This window comes from Manis javanica, chromosome 4, assembly GCF_040802235.1.
Source record: "Manis javanica isolate MJ-LG chromosome 4, MJ_LKY, whole genome shotgun sequence".
Classification (NCBI taxonomy): domain Eukaryota; kingdom Metazoa; phylum Chordata; class Mammalia; order Pholidota; family Manidae; genus Manis; species Manis javanica.
Window position 1 is genome coordinate 16732476 of NC_133159.1, and position 19539 is coordinate 16752014.

Genomic DNA, 19539 nt, shown 5'->3' on the forward strand with positions numbered 1-19539 from the left:
ACTTAACAAAGTCTCGCTGCCTGATTGGCCAAGGTCCCAGGCACCAGCCATCCAGTAGCCCTGCACCTACCCTCTGCAGCCCCTCCTACAAGGCAGACTCCACAAGACCATTGGCCAATCCTGTCCTGACGTAGGAAGGATTTAAGGCACTCTGGCCTATCATAGGGTCATGGTACCAGTCAGCCTCCTGTTTGGCTGGCCTGTTTCTCAGGCCTCCATTGCTGGGGTGCAACTTCCACCCTATCTTCTGGAAGACAGGCCAAGCTTTGATGACTTGCCCCAACCTCAGGCCCTCCAACAGGAACCTGGAACCTTTTCTCCAGGGGCTGGGACTTCTTTTTGCTGCTCAGCCCTTTCAGTACAAGCTGTCTGCCTGAACTTTGAGTCTAGTAATAATAGTTAACAGTTATAATAACCAGATCTCAATTGAGTTACGGTGCAACTAGTGCTGTATGTACATTAGCTCATTCAATGTCTGCCACAAATCCTAGGAGGTACATAATATTATCCCCATTTTACAGATAAGAATCTGAGGCTCAGAAAGGGCAAACAATTGGCCCAGGGTCGCACAGCATACAGATGCACAGCCAGGATTGGAACCTGCTTCTGTTTGCCCCTGAGCTCTTGCTAAATCTGTAGAGATATCACTGCCTTGCCCCCCACACCTGTTGGAATCTCCTTCTGAAACCTTCTGCACAGTACCCTGCATCTCACCTGAGCTCACTGGACCTTAGGAGTCCATATTCTCAAGCTTCTATAGTTGGATCTATCTATGCAGGGCTACACTCCACCCCAAGGGCAGATCATGAACCCCCAGGGCTCCCCACTTTGCTGCAGGGACCTTGGCCAAGCCAGCTTTGACCAAGCAGACAGAGCTCATCCCAGTGCTGCCTCGGGCTGGCCGGCTCTCTCTGACTCCTGAGCCATAAACCGTAGCCTTGCCACCTTCCCTCCACCAGACTGCCCCAGGCACGACCTCTTAACAGTGCCCCTTTTATGCCCTGCCTCCCCACCCAACTTCCGGATCTTCCAGAAACCCGGGAATTTCACTACATGTTCAGCCATGGCCACTGCAGTCAAACACACCTTGCTTTATACACTAATATTGCTAAACCCTCCACCTTTACTATTGCTCTTTCCCAGCCAGTGGAGATAGTTCAGCTCTACAGATCTCCAGGGAGAAGGTGAGGTTTCATCACAGGAACCAGGACCCAGGATCCCAGGAGAGCCTGGAGGTGACTTCAGATGGGTCCTAGGACCTCATCTATCCCATCTTTGCCCTGATACCGCCTTTCCCCCATAACCCCTTCTCACAGGGAATGGGGTTGGGCTTGAACCTTGGACATCCTGGCTGGGCCTGCAGTTTGACAGAAAGAGGGGAAGACATTCCCCTCAGACCTGTGACTCTTGACCTTGTTCACCCACCTTGACACTGACTCCCAGGCCTTACCATGCCAGAGCCCTTTTAGTAGCAAGTGACAGAACCTCCTTGAACCAACTTAGGAGAAAAGGAGGAACTTATCGGGGGAGCCCAGAGGTGTCCTACAGAACCCAGGAACAGCCTGGCCCAATCAGTGGAAGCCAAGAAGTAGTGGACATATAACCATAACAGTAGCTCACAATTACTGAGCTAGACTCCTGGCAAGTAGTCTCTCCTTAACAGTCTCAACAAGGCTAAGGAGCAGATATTCTCATCCAGTGGTTCTCAAACTTAGCGAGCATCACAATCGCCAGGAGGGCTTGTTAGAATTTGCTAAGAGCTTCCATGTGATGGTGCTGCTCGGGACCCCACTTTAAGAACCACTGCTATAATCTTATTGTGTCCCTTCTATAGATAAGAATACTGAGGTGCCGGAAGGGGGTCTTACTTGCTCATGTCACACACAATATCTAGGATTTAGATCCAGGCCTCCTTAAGCCAAGAATCAATGTGTTAGCTCTGTGCCCCATTGCCCAGACTACAGGGGCCCAGCCCTGCGGATGGGGGCAGCTCTCCGAGCAGCAACGGCAGGCCCTCCTCCTGGCTACAGTGCCGCATCCAAGCTTCCCCACCTCTGCCCCAGTCAGTCCTGACCAGCCTGCCCCTCCCAGGGACCCACGCAGCTTCGAGCCATTACGAAGAAGAAAGGAGGGTAAAGGGCCACGAAGAAGGAAGGTGAGGCTTACTAAGTAATCATACCAGCTCACACAGGGCATGGTTCTAAGCACTCATGTTAACTCATGTAACATTTACAGTTTTGCTCCCCCTTGACAGAGGGGAACAGTGAGACCCAGAGCAGTTAAGTGACTTGGGTTACCAACGTTGCACAAGTAGTGAGTAGTACAGCCAGGATTCAATACAAGGCAATTCAGCAGCTCTGGAGTCAATGCTCTCATCACTGTCCTGTTACAGCAGGACACCCTGAGGGGCTGTGTGGGGTGGCAGCTGAGTCAGACAGACCCATGTTTAAACCCTGCCTAGCCTTCCTACCAGGTGTATGACCATATCAAGTGGCTGCCCCCGTCTCCGGTTCTGCCATCTGAGAAAAAGGCAATGTAGCAATGAGCATCCTGGCACGCACCCTTGGTTCTTTTCTGCTAGAAGTGGACTCCCTAGGGAAAGGGTGTGCAAACTTTGGAGGCTGTGAAATATGTTTCCAAGTGGAGGGCCAGGCCGTCAATATGCCAGACCAGGCTGAATATGCCAGACCAGCTCCAGGGGGAGCTGCCACCAGGGGGAGCAGACACCAGGAGAAGGAGAGCCAGGAAGAGGGGCCAGTGGACCTGTGGGTGAGATGGACCTGGGTGGTGGGGGCCCCTCCTTCCCTCTCTTCTCCCTCTGGGTGGACTGTGAGCTTCCAGGGTAGGGCTGGGGGTCAGCTTTGAAGATACACTTACTCTAAACCAGTATCTTCAAAGTGTGATCCCAGCAACAGCATTACCAGGGAACTTGTTAGAAATGCAGATTTTCAGGCCCCCAGACTGGCTGAATCAGAAATCTGGGAATAAGGCCCTGTGATCTGTGTTTTCACAAGCCCTCTAGGTGATTTTTATACAGCTGAAGTTTGAGAACTACTGTTGTAGACCAGGGGTTGCCAAACTTTCTATGTAAAGAGCCACATAGGAACTATGTTTAGGTCACACAGGAACTATTATACAGTCTCTGCTGCAAGTACTCAGCCCTGCTTCTGTGGCATGGAAACAGCCATAGATAATACATAAATAAATGAGTGTAGCTATGCTCCCATAAGTCTTTAGGGACACTGGAATTTGAATTTTACATAATTTCGCATGTCACAAAATACATTTCTTCTGATTTTTTTTTCCAACCATTTAGAAAAGTAAAAACCATTCTCAGCTAGCAAGCTGCCCATTTTGTGGCCTGGATCTGTCAGCCTGCTCTAGACCCAGGGATGGCTCCAGGCTTGGAAGGAGAGGAGCAGGAACGTGAACCCAGGACTGCCTGGTTCCCACACCATGAGGCTGGTCTGCCAGGTTCCCGCTTTGGGGCAGGGACAGAAAAACCCTCTGGGCCTTGTTGTCCTTGACTGTTAAATGGGCATTGCAATCTCTGCCCTGAGGGATCTGAGGCGCTAGGTCTCCAATTTCCGTGGGCCATGGAATTCCCTGGAAACTTGCTGGTGTCCAGGTTCTGATTCCATAGGATCTGGAGGGTCCTATGTTTCTATGGTTCTCAAACACCCAGGGGAATCCCAGGACAGGTGGTCCTCAGCCTCGGTGAGGAGGCTGAGCTGATAAGCATGAAAGCTGTGGCCAGTAGCAGCCCAGCCTCTGCCCACAGGTGTCCATTGGCCATATGGGATTAAGGGAAGAAGCAGAAACAGACTTCTTGTCTGTTGGAACCCATGCAAGCTGAGAAATGCAGGAGAGAGGAAAGCCTGGGGGCGCAGAAATTGAAAGGACAGAGGGGCTGTATTCAAATCCCATCTCTGCCACTTACAGGCTGTGTTCTTGGACTAATTATTTAACTTCTTTGGGCTCCAGTTTTCTCATCTGTAGCATGGGGGTAATAAGCATATCCATCCCAGAGAGCTAAGGGATGATGATTATATGCACGATTCACTGGGCAACACCCCCAGCACATAGACACTTCTCTACAAATATTAGCTGTAGTTACAGATGGTGGGCTGTAATTGAAATTGGGGTGCTGGAATGGTGTAGGGCTCCTTAAATATTAATGTCTACAAAAACCACCTGGGGTCTTGGTAAAATACTCCTGGGTTTGGGGACCGACAATTTGCTTTTCTAACAAGCACCCGGACAGGAGTGGTCTGTTGAGCAGGCACCACACCGTAAGTGGCCAGGTTTAGGAGCACTGGGTCAGCATGTCCACCTGCTGTGAACTGGAATTCTCTCGCTCATGTGCAAGCCCTCAGCGACTAACCTCTTACTGTTATTGCTGCCATTGTCATTGTGCTTATGCTCCTTCCAATAGTGATGGTGAGGGAGTTCATGGTGGACAAACAATGAAGGACACGTAGTACATTCTCAACTCTGAGCCCCCTCGTGCTGAGCACTGCAGATTTCACTCCCACTTCTCCTCCACATCCCTGCCTTTCCAGTCTTCGGCTGACAAAGGAGTACCAGGTACCTTGCCTTAAACCGCCCCCCAACACACACACACACACACACACACACACACACCCTCCTGTTAGAGCAAGCTGCAAGCTGCATTTATTTTTACACATAGCCAGGAGGCATTCATATAGGCACCCCTGTTGGGTGCCTGTGATGCAGGAGAAAAGGGGCGTTTGTTCAAGAAATCCATGAAGACCCACCCAGGGAGGTACACCCACAGAGAGAGGACCTAGCAGAGTGGGGAGCACCCTGGATGGCAAATCAACAGCTTCCAGTTGCAGGCTGGCCTCAGAACCTGACTTACTGTGTGACCTCAGACAAGTGCTACCCTTCTCTGAGCCTCAGACTTTCCCACAGAAATAGGAGTTTGAACTAGATCAGCTGCATTAGACTTGCTTGTGACAGAAACAGATTCTCAGGCCTGCCCCAAGCCTACTAACTAGGAACTTACTTAGTTCCTAGTTAGTAGGCTTGTGACACCCACAGGATAAAGGTGGAGAATTATTACAAGGTCACAACCAAGGAGGAAGCTGTGGCCAAGTCCCCCCTCATTCCCCACTTATTCTGCATCCTCACCTACACAGAACACAGCCAGGATCCAGAAGTGAATGAAGGAGGCCAGAGACAGACATTCCACCACCCAGAGAGCCCAGGAGACGTATGAATGAAAGCATGGATGTGTTAATTAATTGATTGATTGATGAATCTTTCTCACTCCTGAGAGTATAGGCCCTGGAGACAGATACACATAATCCGTGCTCAGTAAATAGCTGTTAAATGAAAGGAAGAAAGGTACAATGGAAGGAACATCAAAATTAGGTCCTACCTAGAGAGGGAATGCAATAATGTTTCATAGGCTCCCGTGACAATTTCCATGGGAAAGCTGGCCTTTACAAGGGAAACAGAGGCAGGCAGGCAGGGAGAACCTTAACCGAGATCGTACCAGTCACAGCCCGCTGAATGCTCATGACAACCCCCACCACGGGTATTGTTGCCCCCGCTCAGAGGCAAAGACCTTGAGGCTTATTCCCCAACCACGACCACGCAGCAGAGAACTGAGGCCCGAGAACGTGCAAAGGGAGGCACCGGCAGGCGCATATGGAGCATATTTTTCTCAGGAGTAACATCCTCACCTCCATCCTGGCCCTTCCTGCTCCCCGACCACACTGGCCTGCTGTCTTTCACAGATTCCTCTCACCTACAGCCTGGCCCATGGGGTCATGTTTGTGCCTATGAGCTCCAATAGCATCTGGGGAGCAGAGAGGATGCAAACAAGCTGATGGCACAAAGAGGGTGAACAAAGCAAGGTGTGCTGTGCGGAGTACCTGCCAGGTGTCAGGCGTGCCCAGCACTTTGTGCACACTCCTTGTTGGCTTCTCCCAAGAGCTCCAGCAGGTTCAAGTCCAGCTTTCCCACTTTCTAGCTGGGTGGCCTCGGGCAAGGGAGTCACCTCAACTCTGAGTTTGTGTTACCTCGGCTGTGAAATGGAGCTGTGTTGGCTAATATTGGTATGTGCACTAAACGACCTTAGTGCACTAAAGCGCTTGCCTGGCACATAGTAGGCACACAATCAAGAGTTGTTATCATAGAGAGCGACACACCACACCCAACACATAGTAGGCCCTCAGTCAATGTTGGTATCCTCATCTATAAAATGACATGACTGGTTGTTGGGAGGTTCGTTCAGATGAGCTACAAGAGGCTAAAAAGCTTTTCAAAAGGAAAGGTCCCGTATTCACCTTGAAACAATTTCCCTTTCTGCCTCCGGCCTGGTGGGCGGCAGGGGGTGTGGGGTGTGGGCTGCCCCATGGCGCAGGCCTGTCTGCGGGCCTCGGGTTCCTGAGTTAGCACCTCTTGGGGAAGCTGTCCCTGCGGGCCCCCGGAGCTGTGGGAGAGACAGCTGGGCTCTTGTTAAAAAGGTGTCTGCAGACCTTGTTTAGAGCATGTCAGCTAATGTGAGAAAGACAGTACATAAATGTCAGCCTCACTGGGACCCATCCCAGCTGGTTTCCAGGGAAGGACCGAAAAAATATCTCCTCGTTCCTTCTGTCTCATGGCTAAGGCCCGGGACGGCTGGTGCTGCGGGAGTTCATGGTGCTGGAAGCGTCTGCAGCAACTGCGGGAGTAGTGAGCAGGGCAGTCTGCCCTCAACCAGGAGGTGAGGGTGCAACCTGGAGTCACCTACCCTTCTGAGCCTGTTTCCTCATCCATAAAATGGGGAGACAATTACCTATGTGCTTGGGCTACTAAGGCGATAAAGAACATTTGTAAGGTGCCCAGGATAGGGCCTACACAGAAGAAGTATTGCCCCAGGAAAGCGAAACCGTGGACCCGTGGGGAACTGAGCTGTACACTCTGTACACATAAGTACCCAGTGAGAGTCCCTTTAATTGGGTCCAAGCTATCAGGGACTTGAGATCCTCAGTGAAATGACATTAAAAATAGGCACTGGGGGCAGAGTAAGCTGAGGAGCATTCACCCCAGAGCCACTGACTCACTGTGTGACCTCAGGTAAGCGACTCTACTCTCTGAGACTTAGTTTCCTCATCTGTTAAATGGGGGGACTTACCCCTGGCCTGTCTGGACCCTTCCTTCCAGGGCACTGTGATGAGGGAAAGACTGGCCCACTCGGGTCCTTGCTGGCCCTGGTGGACAGGGCACAGAGCTTGCTCCGATTTGGGTGCTCCCCTGGCCTGGGTCTGAATCCTGGTCTCCTGCCAAGGGCTGTGGGACTACACAGCAGTCCCCTCACATCTCCGAGCCCCCATCAGTGGGACTGGGCATTAGTTATGGCCAGGCCCCCAAAGGCAGCCTGGTGCAGAGAAGGAGCGGTAGTCTGGCAGCCAGAGACCTGGGTTCAAGTTCTGGCCTGGGGATCCTCTTGCTCTGTGGCTTCCTCTGTTGAGCCTCAGTTTCCCTATCTGTAATATGATCTCTGGGACCTGATGATCTATGGGTCTCCTCAGTCCAGGCACATGGAACTTCTTCCAGGAAGTGAAATGATGGTTGGGGGACAAGGATAGTTTAATGATGAACAAAGGGGCAGAACTGCATGGCAGGAGAGGCCCCTAGATGCTGCGGGCATCCCCCCACCAGGCTGAAAGATACACCCAGAGCAGGGAGTGAGGTCCCTGTGCTACAAGCTCAGGCCCCCGATAAAGCCTGCACAGGGAGCCCCGCACTCCAGGCCCAGGAGCGAGGGCAGAGGGCAGGGAAGGGGTGCTGAGAATCCTTTTCCACAAGCTATGTCTTCACCCCAAAAGAGAATAATAGCAGGTGGCACTAACTGAGCCCCTCCTTTGTTCGAGGCTCTATCCTAAACACTTCCTATATCCTAATTCATTTAATTCCCATGAAGCAGGTGGTATTATTATGCCTAGTTCACAGATTTGGAAACTGAGGTGCATGGAGGCTGTGTGACTTAGCCAAGGCCTCACAACTAATAGAGCTGGGACATGGGTTAAGACAGTGTGGCCCCAAAGCTGCTCTCTTGAAGTATCAATGATGAAGAATCATGTAAGGAGCACCTACTGTATACCAGGCTCTGTGCTAGCTTCTTTACAGAATGATCTTCATTAATTGTAAGAGCATCCTTATGAGGAAGGTGTTTCATTAATCATATTTTGCAGATGAGGAAATGAAAGCCCAGAGATGAAACGGCCTGCCCTGGTCACATAGCCAGGACGTGGCTGAGCTGGGGTTCTGACCCAGATCTGCCTGGGTCTGGGTCCGGTGCTCCTTTTATGCCACCAGCTGGACAGGACCCCTCCCCAGAAACCCTGAAAGAAAAAAAGCAGGTGCCAAGAGGAGACACAACCACGGCTTGTGTAAAACATGACAGAAGCCCAGCAGGCCCCACTCCAGGGCCACAGAGGGGTCCAGGACACAGCCAGGTGGTAGGGAGACCCCTGCAAAAGAAGTCTGGGGATTCTGAAGAGCTGTTGTGAGGGTCACGGGGCATCAGAATCGTGAAGGCAGGCAGGTCCCTTTATCGAGCACCTGCTGTGTCTCAGGCACTGCATTAATTCTTTGTATTTATTGTCACTGGATTCTCATCTGTGATGTAGGTACCATTACTATTATCCCCATTTCATGCGTAAGGAGACTGAGGTTCAGACACGTGGAGTCACTGTCCATGGTCACACACTTAGCAGGAGCCAAGCTCAGGTCTGTGTGTCTCAAAGATAGCGCCTCTTCCACAGGGAAAACTTTCCCTCCCATGCCCAAGTGCTCAGCCCCTCTAAGTGCCCTGCATGGTATCTAGCGTGTGACAGGTACACCATGAATGCAAGCCCACCCTGCCACCGCCTAGCTGCCTCCCAGGGCCCTTAAAGGGTTAACTTTCCTGCAACCCTTTCTCATCCCTGTCAGTCCCCCATCCTCTCCCCAGCATTATGAGGACCAGACCAGCTTCTTGCTCCAGGCAGCTGACGGGTTCTCTGCTCAGTGGTTCGCGCTCCAGATATTAAATTACTCATAAAATATTTGGCCTGTCCCCAAAGCGGCTGCCGCCTCCTCCCTGCACCCACTGCTCAGCTCCCACTACAAGGTCAAGTTCTTCAGTGGAAGGGGGCAGCTCAGAATATGAATCAAACTTCATCTGGAATTAGCCTATGTTAGGGGATTGGGGAGCCTGAGGAGGAGGAGGCATCGGTAGGGTTGGGATTTTCCAGGGGAGGAACCTGTCTGTGACTCCCATTCTGGGTTCCCCAAGGCTGGCCTGAGCTGAGGCCTGCACCCCCCAGGGCCCGTGCTGCAGGACATGAGGAGCCCAGAACCGCTGGCTGCCCGAGCTCCCTCAGGACAAGGCCAAGGGTGACCTGGAACAGGTTCCCATTGTCTGAGGGGCAAGTGGGCTCTCCTCTCCTCCTCCCTCCCCCACTCGGTTGTCATGACAACCACGGTGGGGGGTGGGCTGCTGGACCGCTTAGCTTCTGGCCAGGCTACCCAGCATGCTCTGCTTTCACCCAGTTTTCTCCCTCGCTGCCCTTCAGCAGGCAGAGGGTGGGGCCAAGCCTGCCCTGTCACCAGCCTGTGGAGGGTTCACACCCAAGGGTCACCGCCTCCAGTCCCCTGCCTTCAGGCAGGAGGTTTTCCTGCACAGCCTCAGAAATGGGACTTTTATGAAGGTGGTCTGACAGAGAATGATTTGGGGGGTCTCTTTTGAGCCCCCTGGAGTTAATGAAATCAGTTAAGCCCTGGGATTAGAAGGTCGGGGTCATGGGTACAGCTCATGTTTGCAGAGTAACACCCCACCCCACCCCTACCTCCCACCAGCTGTTTCAGAAATGCCTAATGCTGGTCGTCTAGGGAACTGGTGAAGGAGTGTGGATGGGGCCTGGAAACCCCATCCCAAGTACCCACAGTCACAGTCCCTCACAGCACACAGCCTGCAGCCTGGCCACTGGGAGCCCCACCTCCTTCCTGTCCAGATGACACACTTTCATAATAGTGGTGCCTATATTAGCAAACTCTTATCGCCCTGGCCTAGGGTTTCATAAATTCTATGCCCAAAGAAACTGGGCTTGGCTTATGTCATGGCTTGTCCGTTTGGGGTACACTGCCACCAGGTGGTGGTAGTCACTGCCAAGGTATAGGGTTACCCTGAGATTCCAGAAGGTGATTTTCCAGTTTATATCCCTTCACCACAACCTATAAAATATAACACCATTGCTTTGTTTTGCTTTTATATTAAGGTTACAGAACTTTATAAATAGCTGAGGTTAAGCAGACTTTAAACAAACTCTACATTTTGGCAGTATAACAACAGATAGCACAGATTCCGGAACCAGACTGCCTGGGCCCATATTCTGGCTCAGCCACTTGCCAGTTGTGTGACCTTGGGCAAGGTACTTCCTCTCTCTGTGCTTCAGTTTCTTTCTCTGCAAAATGGAGATGATAAAAATACCTCCCTCGTAGGGTTGTTGTGAGGACTTAAGGACATGAAGTGCTTAGAACAGTGCCTGGCACAGCATTAAGCCTCTTAAAAACGTCGGTTATTAATATTTAAAGATAATGCATGAAAGCAAAGTTTCAAAAATAATTTGTATTCTGAGATTCACAGGCATATCTTTCTCTACTCAGTCTTTTATCTGGCAATTCTAATCTGGTGATTCGTTTCAGGGCTACACTGCCAGACACCCATAATCTGCCCAGATCCCGCCTCTAGCTCCCCCAGCCCCACATTCAGGCCCATATTCTAACAGGTTTGAGTGTCCTGCCTGCTCAGCCTCAAGAGCTGGCGCCTGACTCCCCTTTTCTGGGAAGACCTTCCCAATCCCTCTGCAGCCTCCAGACAGGGGAGAGACACTTCTCTGCAGGCTTTCACCTCCTAAGTGTCTGTGGGATTGGTCCCCTCCAGGCTTATTGCCATGCTGATCTCATTCCTGAACCTGGGCAACTGTCCCCTGCCTCTCTTCCTACCCACCACAGACCCAATCTCCTCATTGCAGCCACAGGGACTTTTCCAAAATAAAAATACTCCCCTACTCAAGCACCATCTGTAGCTCCCTCCAGGATAAAGTCCAGGCTCTTTAACTTAGTCCCTCTCCCTCACCTCCCACTCCAGCCTCATCTCCAGGACCCCACCACCACCCCTTTTCTGTCAGAATGCTGTGCTCCTACCCAGCAGCCTCCTGGCAGTTCCCCCAAAACCTTGGCTTCTTGGGCTCTGTGGCCTGTGCAGGGGCTCTTCCCTCTTCGCCCACCTCCTCTCTGCCTCCTCTGCCTGCCTGCGCAGCCTCAAGAGTTGGCACCTGCCTCCCATTTTCCTGGGAAGCCCTTCGCAATCCCTCTGCAGCCTCCAGACAGCATAGAGACACCTCTCTGCATGCCCTGAGCTCTCTGCGTGCCAAAGGGGCCTGTCTTGGTCCATGTGTATCCCCAGAGATGTCTGACACGTGGTAGGCCCTCCATACACCCCAGGGAAACAAATCCAGGGTGACCATTCTGTTCTGGAAGATCCTCTTTCCCATCTTCTCCGTCCCAGTAGCTTCTATTCATCCTCCATGTCTGGCTAAATGTCACCTCATTCAGAAGGCTTTGGGTAACCCTAGTTCCCATTTCATCCCCACATGGGATATTTAACTCCCTCCTCCAGCAAACAAATGCAATAGGCATGAACTTGATACATGTAATGCCACAGTTGTAGCCCCAGACCCTAGAGCAGTGCCCAGCACATACTCAGGGCGCAGGAAACATGTTGAATGTATGAACAGACAAATGACCAGAATTATAGTTTAGACCAATGGTCCTCAACCAAGGTAATTTTGCCCTCTAGGGGATATTTGGCAGTATCTGGGGACATTTTGTCACAGGACAGGAGGTGCTACTGAGATCCAGTGGGGGTGAGGTCAATGATACGGTTAGACGCACTACAGTGCACAGGAGAGCCCCACAGCAAGGAATTACCTGGCCCAAAATGTTAGTAGGACCCAGGCTGGCCTGGCCTAGAGCTTGTTCCATACGAATCTGTCCCTCTTGCCCAGTGGAGAGGCCTCCAAGAATTGGGCCTTATCCATTTTCTCAGCACCCACCAGGGTAGGCATTCAATCAACAATTTTTAGAAATAAACTCATAGGTGAGATCATTCCTGTCCCTTTAGTCTCCCCAGCTGCCACCTCTCACTTGGAGATTGGCCTCTGAGTCATGGGTTGCCCCCTCTAGGGCTATTCCTGGGCCTCAAGGCTTCAGCCCAGTTTCTGCTGGCCCCAGCCTTTCTTTTCTGATTCTTCTGAGCCCCACAGACACAAGAAATAAACTAGCAGGAAAGGGACACCCCATTTCCAAAATCGCAGGGAGCTTTGCAGGGCATTGGGGGCCCTGGGAGTAAATCCTGGTGGGCCACTTGCTGTGTGACTTGGGCTAGTTCCTACCCCTCTCTGGACTTTGGATCCACGAGGTGATGGCAGGGGACACAGACCCTCTTGAGCCTCTCTAACAGACTGTTCTAGGCCACCCCCTACTCCCTGCACCAGTCCCTACGTGCAAGCGTACATACAGCCAACCCCGGGTGTAGCCCAGGACTCATGGCCCTTCCCGCAGCCTGGGTGCTCTGGGTCCCGGGCTCTCCCGCGCACACAGGGTGCCGCTGTCTCCAAGGGCGCCACTGTCAGCTGTGACCCCTGCGCCCCCAGAGGCAGCCAGACAAGCGGCCTTTGTGGTCTGGGCGCAGGCAGCCGTGGGGAGCGGCACAAAGGGTGGGAAGAAAAGCACCAATCCTCTTAGGGCCAGCCGCCTGGCTTTCCCACTACGGCCCATCTGCTCCCAGGGAGCCCGCAGGAGCAGGCGCCTGGCCCCACGGCAGAAAGCAAGCAAAAGCTGCCCGGGAATGAAAGACGGGGCCCGGCCAGCCCAGATCCCCACAGCAAACACAGGCCTGGCCCGGGTCCTGGGAGGGGGCAGGGCTGAGCCTGGGGGAGAACTTGGTTAAAAGCGCCGCCCCAGGAGGGGGACCCTGGGCTAATCCCGCCTGCCCTGTGCCTTCCCTTCCCACACCCCTGTTCCCGGCTGGGGCAGGGCACAGGGGAGGGAGGGGCTGGGATCCAAGGTCCTCCTTCAAGTGCCCTGCGCTCTGTGGGGCTCTTGTATGCATCCTGTATCCTTTCCTTGCAGCGCCATGTTTTACAAACAGTTTTATCAAGGCCAAGTCACTTGCTCTGGGCACCCAGCTGCTAAACGGCAGAGCTGGGGTCTCAGCGGGGGGCCGAATCTAAATTCATTCATCCGTGAAGCTGTGGTTTGCTGAGCCAGGGCTCCATAACCACTGCTCTTTCTTAGTGTGACGCTTGGACAAATGGGGAAACTGAGGCAGGGTGGCAGAAGGTGATCTGCCCAAGGTCACAGACCTGGTTAAATCCTGGCTCTACTCTGCATTCTGGTCCCAGCCCTCCTCACCCCATGAGCAACCTTGGGCAAGTCAGCACCTCAGGGTCCTTACCTGTAAAATGGGGTTGTTATGAGCACTAAATGAATTCATTCATTGATTATAGTCACTTAGAATGCTGCCTCGTTCATGTCTAAGTGCCCCCAAATTTTAGCTATTATTAGTTGTGGAACTCTTCCCCACAGTTTTGGGGAGCACTCAGAAACTATTTGCCCCATTTTGTTGATGAACAAACTGAGGCTGAGCGGGGAAGTGACTTTCTTAAGGGTAGTGGCAGAACTAGGATCTAAACGTGCCCACCTGACTGCCCATCCAGCTACCCTGTAGTCCTGCACTGGGGTGGTGCTGGGAGAGCTCTGGCTTCAGATTCAGCTGGACTTGGGTTCCAGACCCAGCTCTGCCATCTCTGGCCTCCATCCTCGGCCAGTCACTACCCCGCAGACCCCACTCTCCTCATCTGCGAAGTAGGCATCTGTGAAGAGGGTCATTCTGAGGGTTTCAAGATGATTTATCTAAGACTGTAGCTCTGGGCCTGGCTGGCACACAGTAGGTGCCCAATAATGGCTGCCGCTATTGGTATTAAATGGGCCTGAACAGGAAGAAAACAATGAGTTTCCGCCTTTTGATGGCTGGCCACATACACCCATTTTTTCCGTGGTTGGGGTTTGTCTGGCAGAGTGCGCAAGGAGCCAGGAGCCAGGGGAAGGGATGCACTGGGATGAGAAGGGGAAGTGGCAGCTGGATCCCTTCCAGGGAGAGGACGGCGGACCAGGGGCCCCCACCCCCCACCCCCCTGAGGCCCAGAGCCCAGGAGTAGTGGAACCAGAACATCAGAGCCCAGATGTCTCCTTCACAGATGCATACACAAACACACACACACCTGGGCCCAACTCTTGACCATTTGAAAGATGCCTAAACTGAGGCTCAGGACAGGTGCTGATTCCTGGAAGATCACCAGCTCCTGAGCATAGCCAGGCCTCCAGTCACTCTCTGCCCAACCTTCCAGGGGTCTGGCCCAGAATCTGTGCCTTGCCCACCAAGGAACCACACGGGGGCAGGGCGGCCAGAGCTTTATGCTCCTGTCAAGCCTGGCTGAGTAAGCCACCCCAATGTGCCATTCCCTAGGCCTGGCTTGGCCCAGGATCGGAAGTGAATCCTGATTCTCTCCTCTCCCTCTCCTGTGCCTCCCTCCTTCCTTTCCAGCTTTTCCCTGCTTGCTTTCTGTTTCTCTTTCTCTTTTAATGTCTTTATCTCTCTCACATTCTGTCTCCTCTCTCTGTGGCTTCGCCTGGCCCTACCCTGGCTGTGACACACGTTCCCCCATGGAACCCAGCTCTGTGGCCCTCTCCATGTGCCAGGGGCTCTCCTGGGAACATGCCCCACTGAGTGCGTCCCTCTGGGGCAAGGGGCTGCAGTCAGTGCAGGAGCGCCAACCCCAGGCAGCCTCTCCTCTCAGAGCCTCCCCCTTCCTTTGTCACGTGGCCAGGCTGCACTGTCCCACAAACGTCCCCAAGAACCTGGGCCACTAAGTGATTTAAGAAGTTCCGTAAGAATTTTATTCACCTCTGGAAATGGTCCCTCCTCCAAATCCTGCTGTCTCTTCCATGCCTCCCCCAATAAACTTCCCACATCCTATGCCCCCAGAGACCCCCCATTTCAACCTCTCAGCCTGGCCTATACTGCCCAAAACTCTTAGACTGCCCCTTCGCAGAGCACAGTGGGTCTGTGGGTCCTGATTCTGATTCACCCCAAGGTATCACCCGCTGACCACAACATTTCCAGCTAACCTTGGCCTTGGGGGTCATGGGAATAAGCAGGACCAGGAATGAGGCAGCCAGGGTTCAAATCCTACCTCAGGTGCCTTCCTGCCTGAGGGGTTTGGACAAGTCACTTCGCCTCTCTTGGCCTCATTGTTCCTCTTCAGTGAGCCGGGCCGGGATAATTGCTGATTTGTAGATGAAATTTAAGAAGAGGATGTTACAAAAGAAACTGGGGCTGAGGTCACATTTCGCTGGATTCATGGATCAGCTAATTTACAGACAATAGAATGTCTACTCTGCACAGGCCTTTATACTTATGGGGAAACTGAGGCTGGGAGAAGGAAGGTCACCTGCCAAAGGTCTGACAGCAAGTGGCAGCAGTGTCCAGACTTGAATTCAGGCCCAGCTCTCAGCAGTTACTTAGTGCAGACTATCAAAGACAGCCTATTCCAGAAGGGAGATCAAAGGCGTGCTTCTTTATTCACAAAGAGAAATCCTCATTAAAACATGGCCAACGGCTGAGGCAGCCAGGGAGACGGACCACATATGCTCAAAAAGAGAATTAATGATCCCGGGCAGGCTGTGCCAAGCGGCGGCAAGGGAGCCTGAGCTGGAGAAAGCAAGGACCAGAGCAGGGATGGTCTGGGAGGGCTTCCTGAGGGAGGAGAGGACTGGGGCCAGCCCCACGGGAAAGATAGGACACCCATGAAGAGTTGACTACAGCTGCCATTTATTGGTGTTCCAGACACTAAAAGGATGGGGGTCCTATCACCATTTGCAAGAGGAGAAACCTGAGCTAAGAGACCTGTCTGAGAGATGCCACAGGACAAGCCAGGACCAGAAGTTAAACCAGGTCTGGCGTCCCCTCACTTCCAAGCTTGTCATCACTGGGCTGTGCTGTCCCAACAGAGATAGTGTGAGGGTGAGAAGGGGTGGAAACTGGTCTGTCACCTGAGCAATTTGTCAAAAGCAAATGTCTGGAAGGTGGGTGGAAGGACCTGACAATAGTGGCAGGTTGGGGCCAGGCTGAAGAAACATCCTTCGAGAACGCTGGGTTGAGAGGCTCAGTCATTCACCCATTCTTTGATTTGACCAAATATTTCATGAGCATCTACTATGCAACAGGTACAGTTCCAGACATCAGGGACACAGCTGTGACAAAAACAGTTGGTACCTGGCTTCATGGAGTTGATCCCTTGGGGAGAAGGAGGAGAATAAACACGTAAATAAAATCATTTCAGATGGTTTATTAGTCTCCTAGGGCAGCTGCAATAAACTTCCACAAACTAAGTGACTTAAAACAAAAGAAGTTAATTGTCTTGCAGTTCCAGAGGCCAGAAGCCTGAAATCAAAGTGTGGCAGAGCCATGTTTTCTCCGAAGGCTCCAGGGAAGAATCTGTCCTTGCCTCTTGTGGCTTCTGATGGCTCCTGGCGTTGTTGGCTGTGACAGCATCAGTCCACCTTCTCCCTCTGCCTCCCCATGGCCTCATGTCTGCGTCCTCTCCTCTTCTTATAAAGCCTCCCTTTTAAGAGGAGTGAACTAAGACTCAGAGAGGAGAAATGAATCGCTCAAGGTCCTACAGCCAGGGCTTGGGAAGCCAAGATGGAAACCGAGGCCGGCTGATGCCCAAGTACTGCGCGGGGGCCCCAGATCTATGTTACCTGTGAGGGGAAGCTGGATGCTGACTACCTCCAGGTTTCATTACCTCCTCAGCCCCATGGGCATCAGCCCCAAGGGACTGGCTGTCACCTGCCTGAGGTGCAGTCCCTTCCCCTGGGAGCAGCCTCCCAGTTGTCCCTGCTGGCTACCCATGCAGCTTGGGAGGGGCTGATACTGCTGCCCCCATCCATCCCAGCTCCCCCTCCAAGAGTGAGCACAGGTCCCACGCCTGGCCAGTTGGCATCCTCCATTCTCCTCTGGCCGTCGTGACCTCTTGAAAAATTGGGCATGTGATTCATGTCAAGCCAACAGGAGTTCATCCAGAATCTTAGGGACAAATATTGAGAAAAGGGAGTCCTCCTTTTTCTTGGCTTGCTATATAGGAAGCCATCTTGCTAACATATGGGGAGAGAACGCTGGGGAGAAAGCCCTTGGAGAGGAAAACAGAGGCAAGAGGTGGGTGACTGGTGACATCCTCACTCGAAGGCCTGGAAGCGACTGTGCCAGCCTGGGGCCAGCACATGGGCAGAGCTCACTCGATCATCTGAGGAAGGGCCAGGGCAGCCTGGAATTGGCATTCTTACAAACGTAAGAGACCCCACAGAACACTGCCAGAGCACGGGGCTGATGTCAGGCTCATGGCTTAGAGCTAGAAGGGCCCACATGGGGTCGCCTGGCCCAGCACCTGCCTCCACCCAGCAAGGTGTCTGGATTCTCAAAACATGGCAGAGAAGGAGAACCCCCTCTGGCCCCTTTCTCACTGAAGCCCCTGGACATGCTCCTCCCCTGAATTTCCTCCACCCCTGGCTGGATGCCTTGTGCACCCCTTGGGGCCCTGCCAGCTCCAGGGCCTGCAGCCCATCCCACTGCCCCACCGTGTCCCCAGTTCCCCTCTGGGCTGAGCCCTGAATAGGCCTCTCCCTGGCTGCTCATCCTTGAAGCTGGCTGGAGTCACACAGTGTTTGCTCAGCAAGGCTGGGACTAGACGGACCCCATATGTTCCCCCCCAACGGCTCCTGCGCCACTGGTGTGCGGCCTCCCCACACCCCTACCCTCCCTGCCTTGGCCTCAGAATAGAGGTGGGAGCACAGCAGCCTGGGGACCTCCTGCCTGGTTCGTGGCAGCTCTGTCCTCAGCGACACTCCCTTCCCCACAAACTCATCCCCTCCGTGGCCCAGGCACCAATCTGTGGGTGTGGCATGTGGGGAGCCACAGGCACTTCAAACCCAAAAAGTTCCAAACACAATTTATCATCTCCTCCCCAAAGCTGCTCCTCAACCAGAGCCCTGGCTCAGCCCCCAGCCCCCTGCACCTAAGCCAGGGCCACGCCCTGCAGCCCATCCCGCTTGACATCTCTCAGCCCTGCCCCTCCTCTCTTCTCGCTCTGTGTTTGCTCTGCCTGCACTCCCGTGAGGGGATGGATGCAGGAGCTCCTCCTCGCCGGCCCCTCAGCCTCCAGGATTTCCTCAGCCAAGTGTCCACCTCTCAGTGTGCTCCAGGGATCCCCAAGACCCTTTGGGGGAGCTGGTGTGGTCAAAATTGTTTCATGATAATAAGCCAGACGTAAAAGACATCTGCAAAGCAGTGCCACTCTGCCCACTAAATACTTTTATTTTGGAAAATACCGTTATCCTTAATACATTATTTATTTTAGTGTATAAAATCTTTCTTATGGTTACTTTGAAATGAATTAGTAAATATTGCTAAGTTTTCTCAGTCTGCTGGACTGAACTCAAGCCCCGTGGCTTTTTAAATTTCCCTAAAGGGGCTGTTCCCGCTTTGTCTCCAGATCTCTGCCCACACTGTTCCCTCTGCCCCAAACACCCTCTTTGTCTTTCTTTGCCTGGCTATCACCTACTCTTCAAGATGAGAGTCAGGCACCACTTCCTCCAGGAAGTCTGCCCTGATGCCTCTCAACCTCTGGGCTGCTACCACTCTCATATTGCCCTCCTTCAAAGTACCCATCACCCTCTATTGAACTGGTCTGGTCTGTGTTGGTGTGTCTCCCTCGCCAGACTGCAAGTTCCTTGCTCATCTCTGTATCCCCTACCCCTAGCTCAGAGCCTGCCACTCAGTAGGTGCTCAGTGCATTTTGTAGCTGAATAAATAGCCTGTGCCAAGTATATCGACATCAGTGGGTCCAGAGTTTCTATATAGGAGAAGTTTCAAGGCAGCTATCTTGTTAGAAGGTGTTTCAGAGGATGGCTAACAGATTTGACTGAAGTTGTAGTAGTTCTTCTAGATTAAGCCATTTGAGCTCTCTGGGCCTCTGCTTACTTGTAAGATGGCATTAATGACAATATCCCTCCTCTCCACTTAAAAAAAAGTTTTATAAACCAGAAAGGGCTGTGCACATGCCAAGTTTTCATTCTTAATCTTAGAGCTGAGCAAGACCTGAGTGATTGACTCAACCAACCTCCTCATTTTACAGGTAAGAAAACTGAGGCTCAGACAGGAGGAGTCACTTACTAGTATCACTCAGTGACACGGGCCACAGGAGGAGCACTTTCTATTCTCAATTCATGACTCTGTAGATGTCTCTGTCAACTCAAGGATCCCCAGAATAATGGGAAAACCCCTAACCTAAGCACTGAAAAACTAGGTTTCCATTCTGGTCTGTGCCTAACTTGTTTGGGGAAAACGCTCCTCACCTCTGT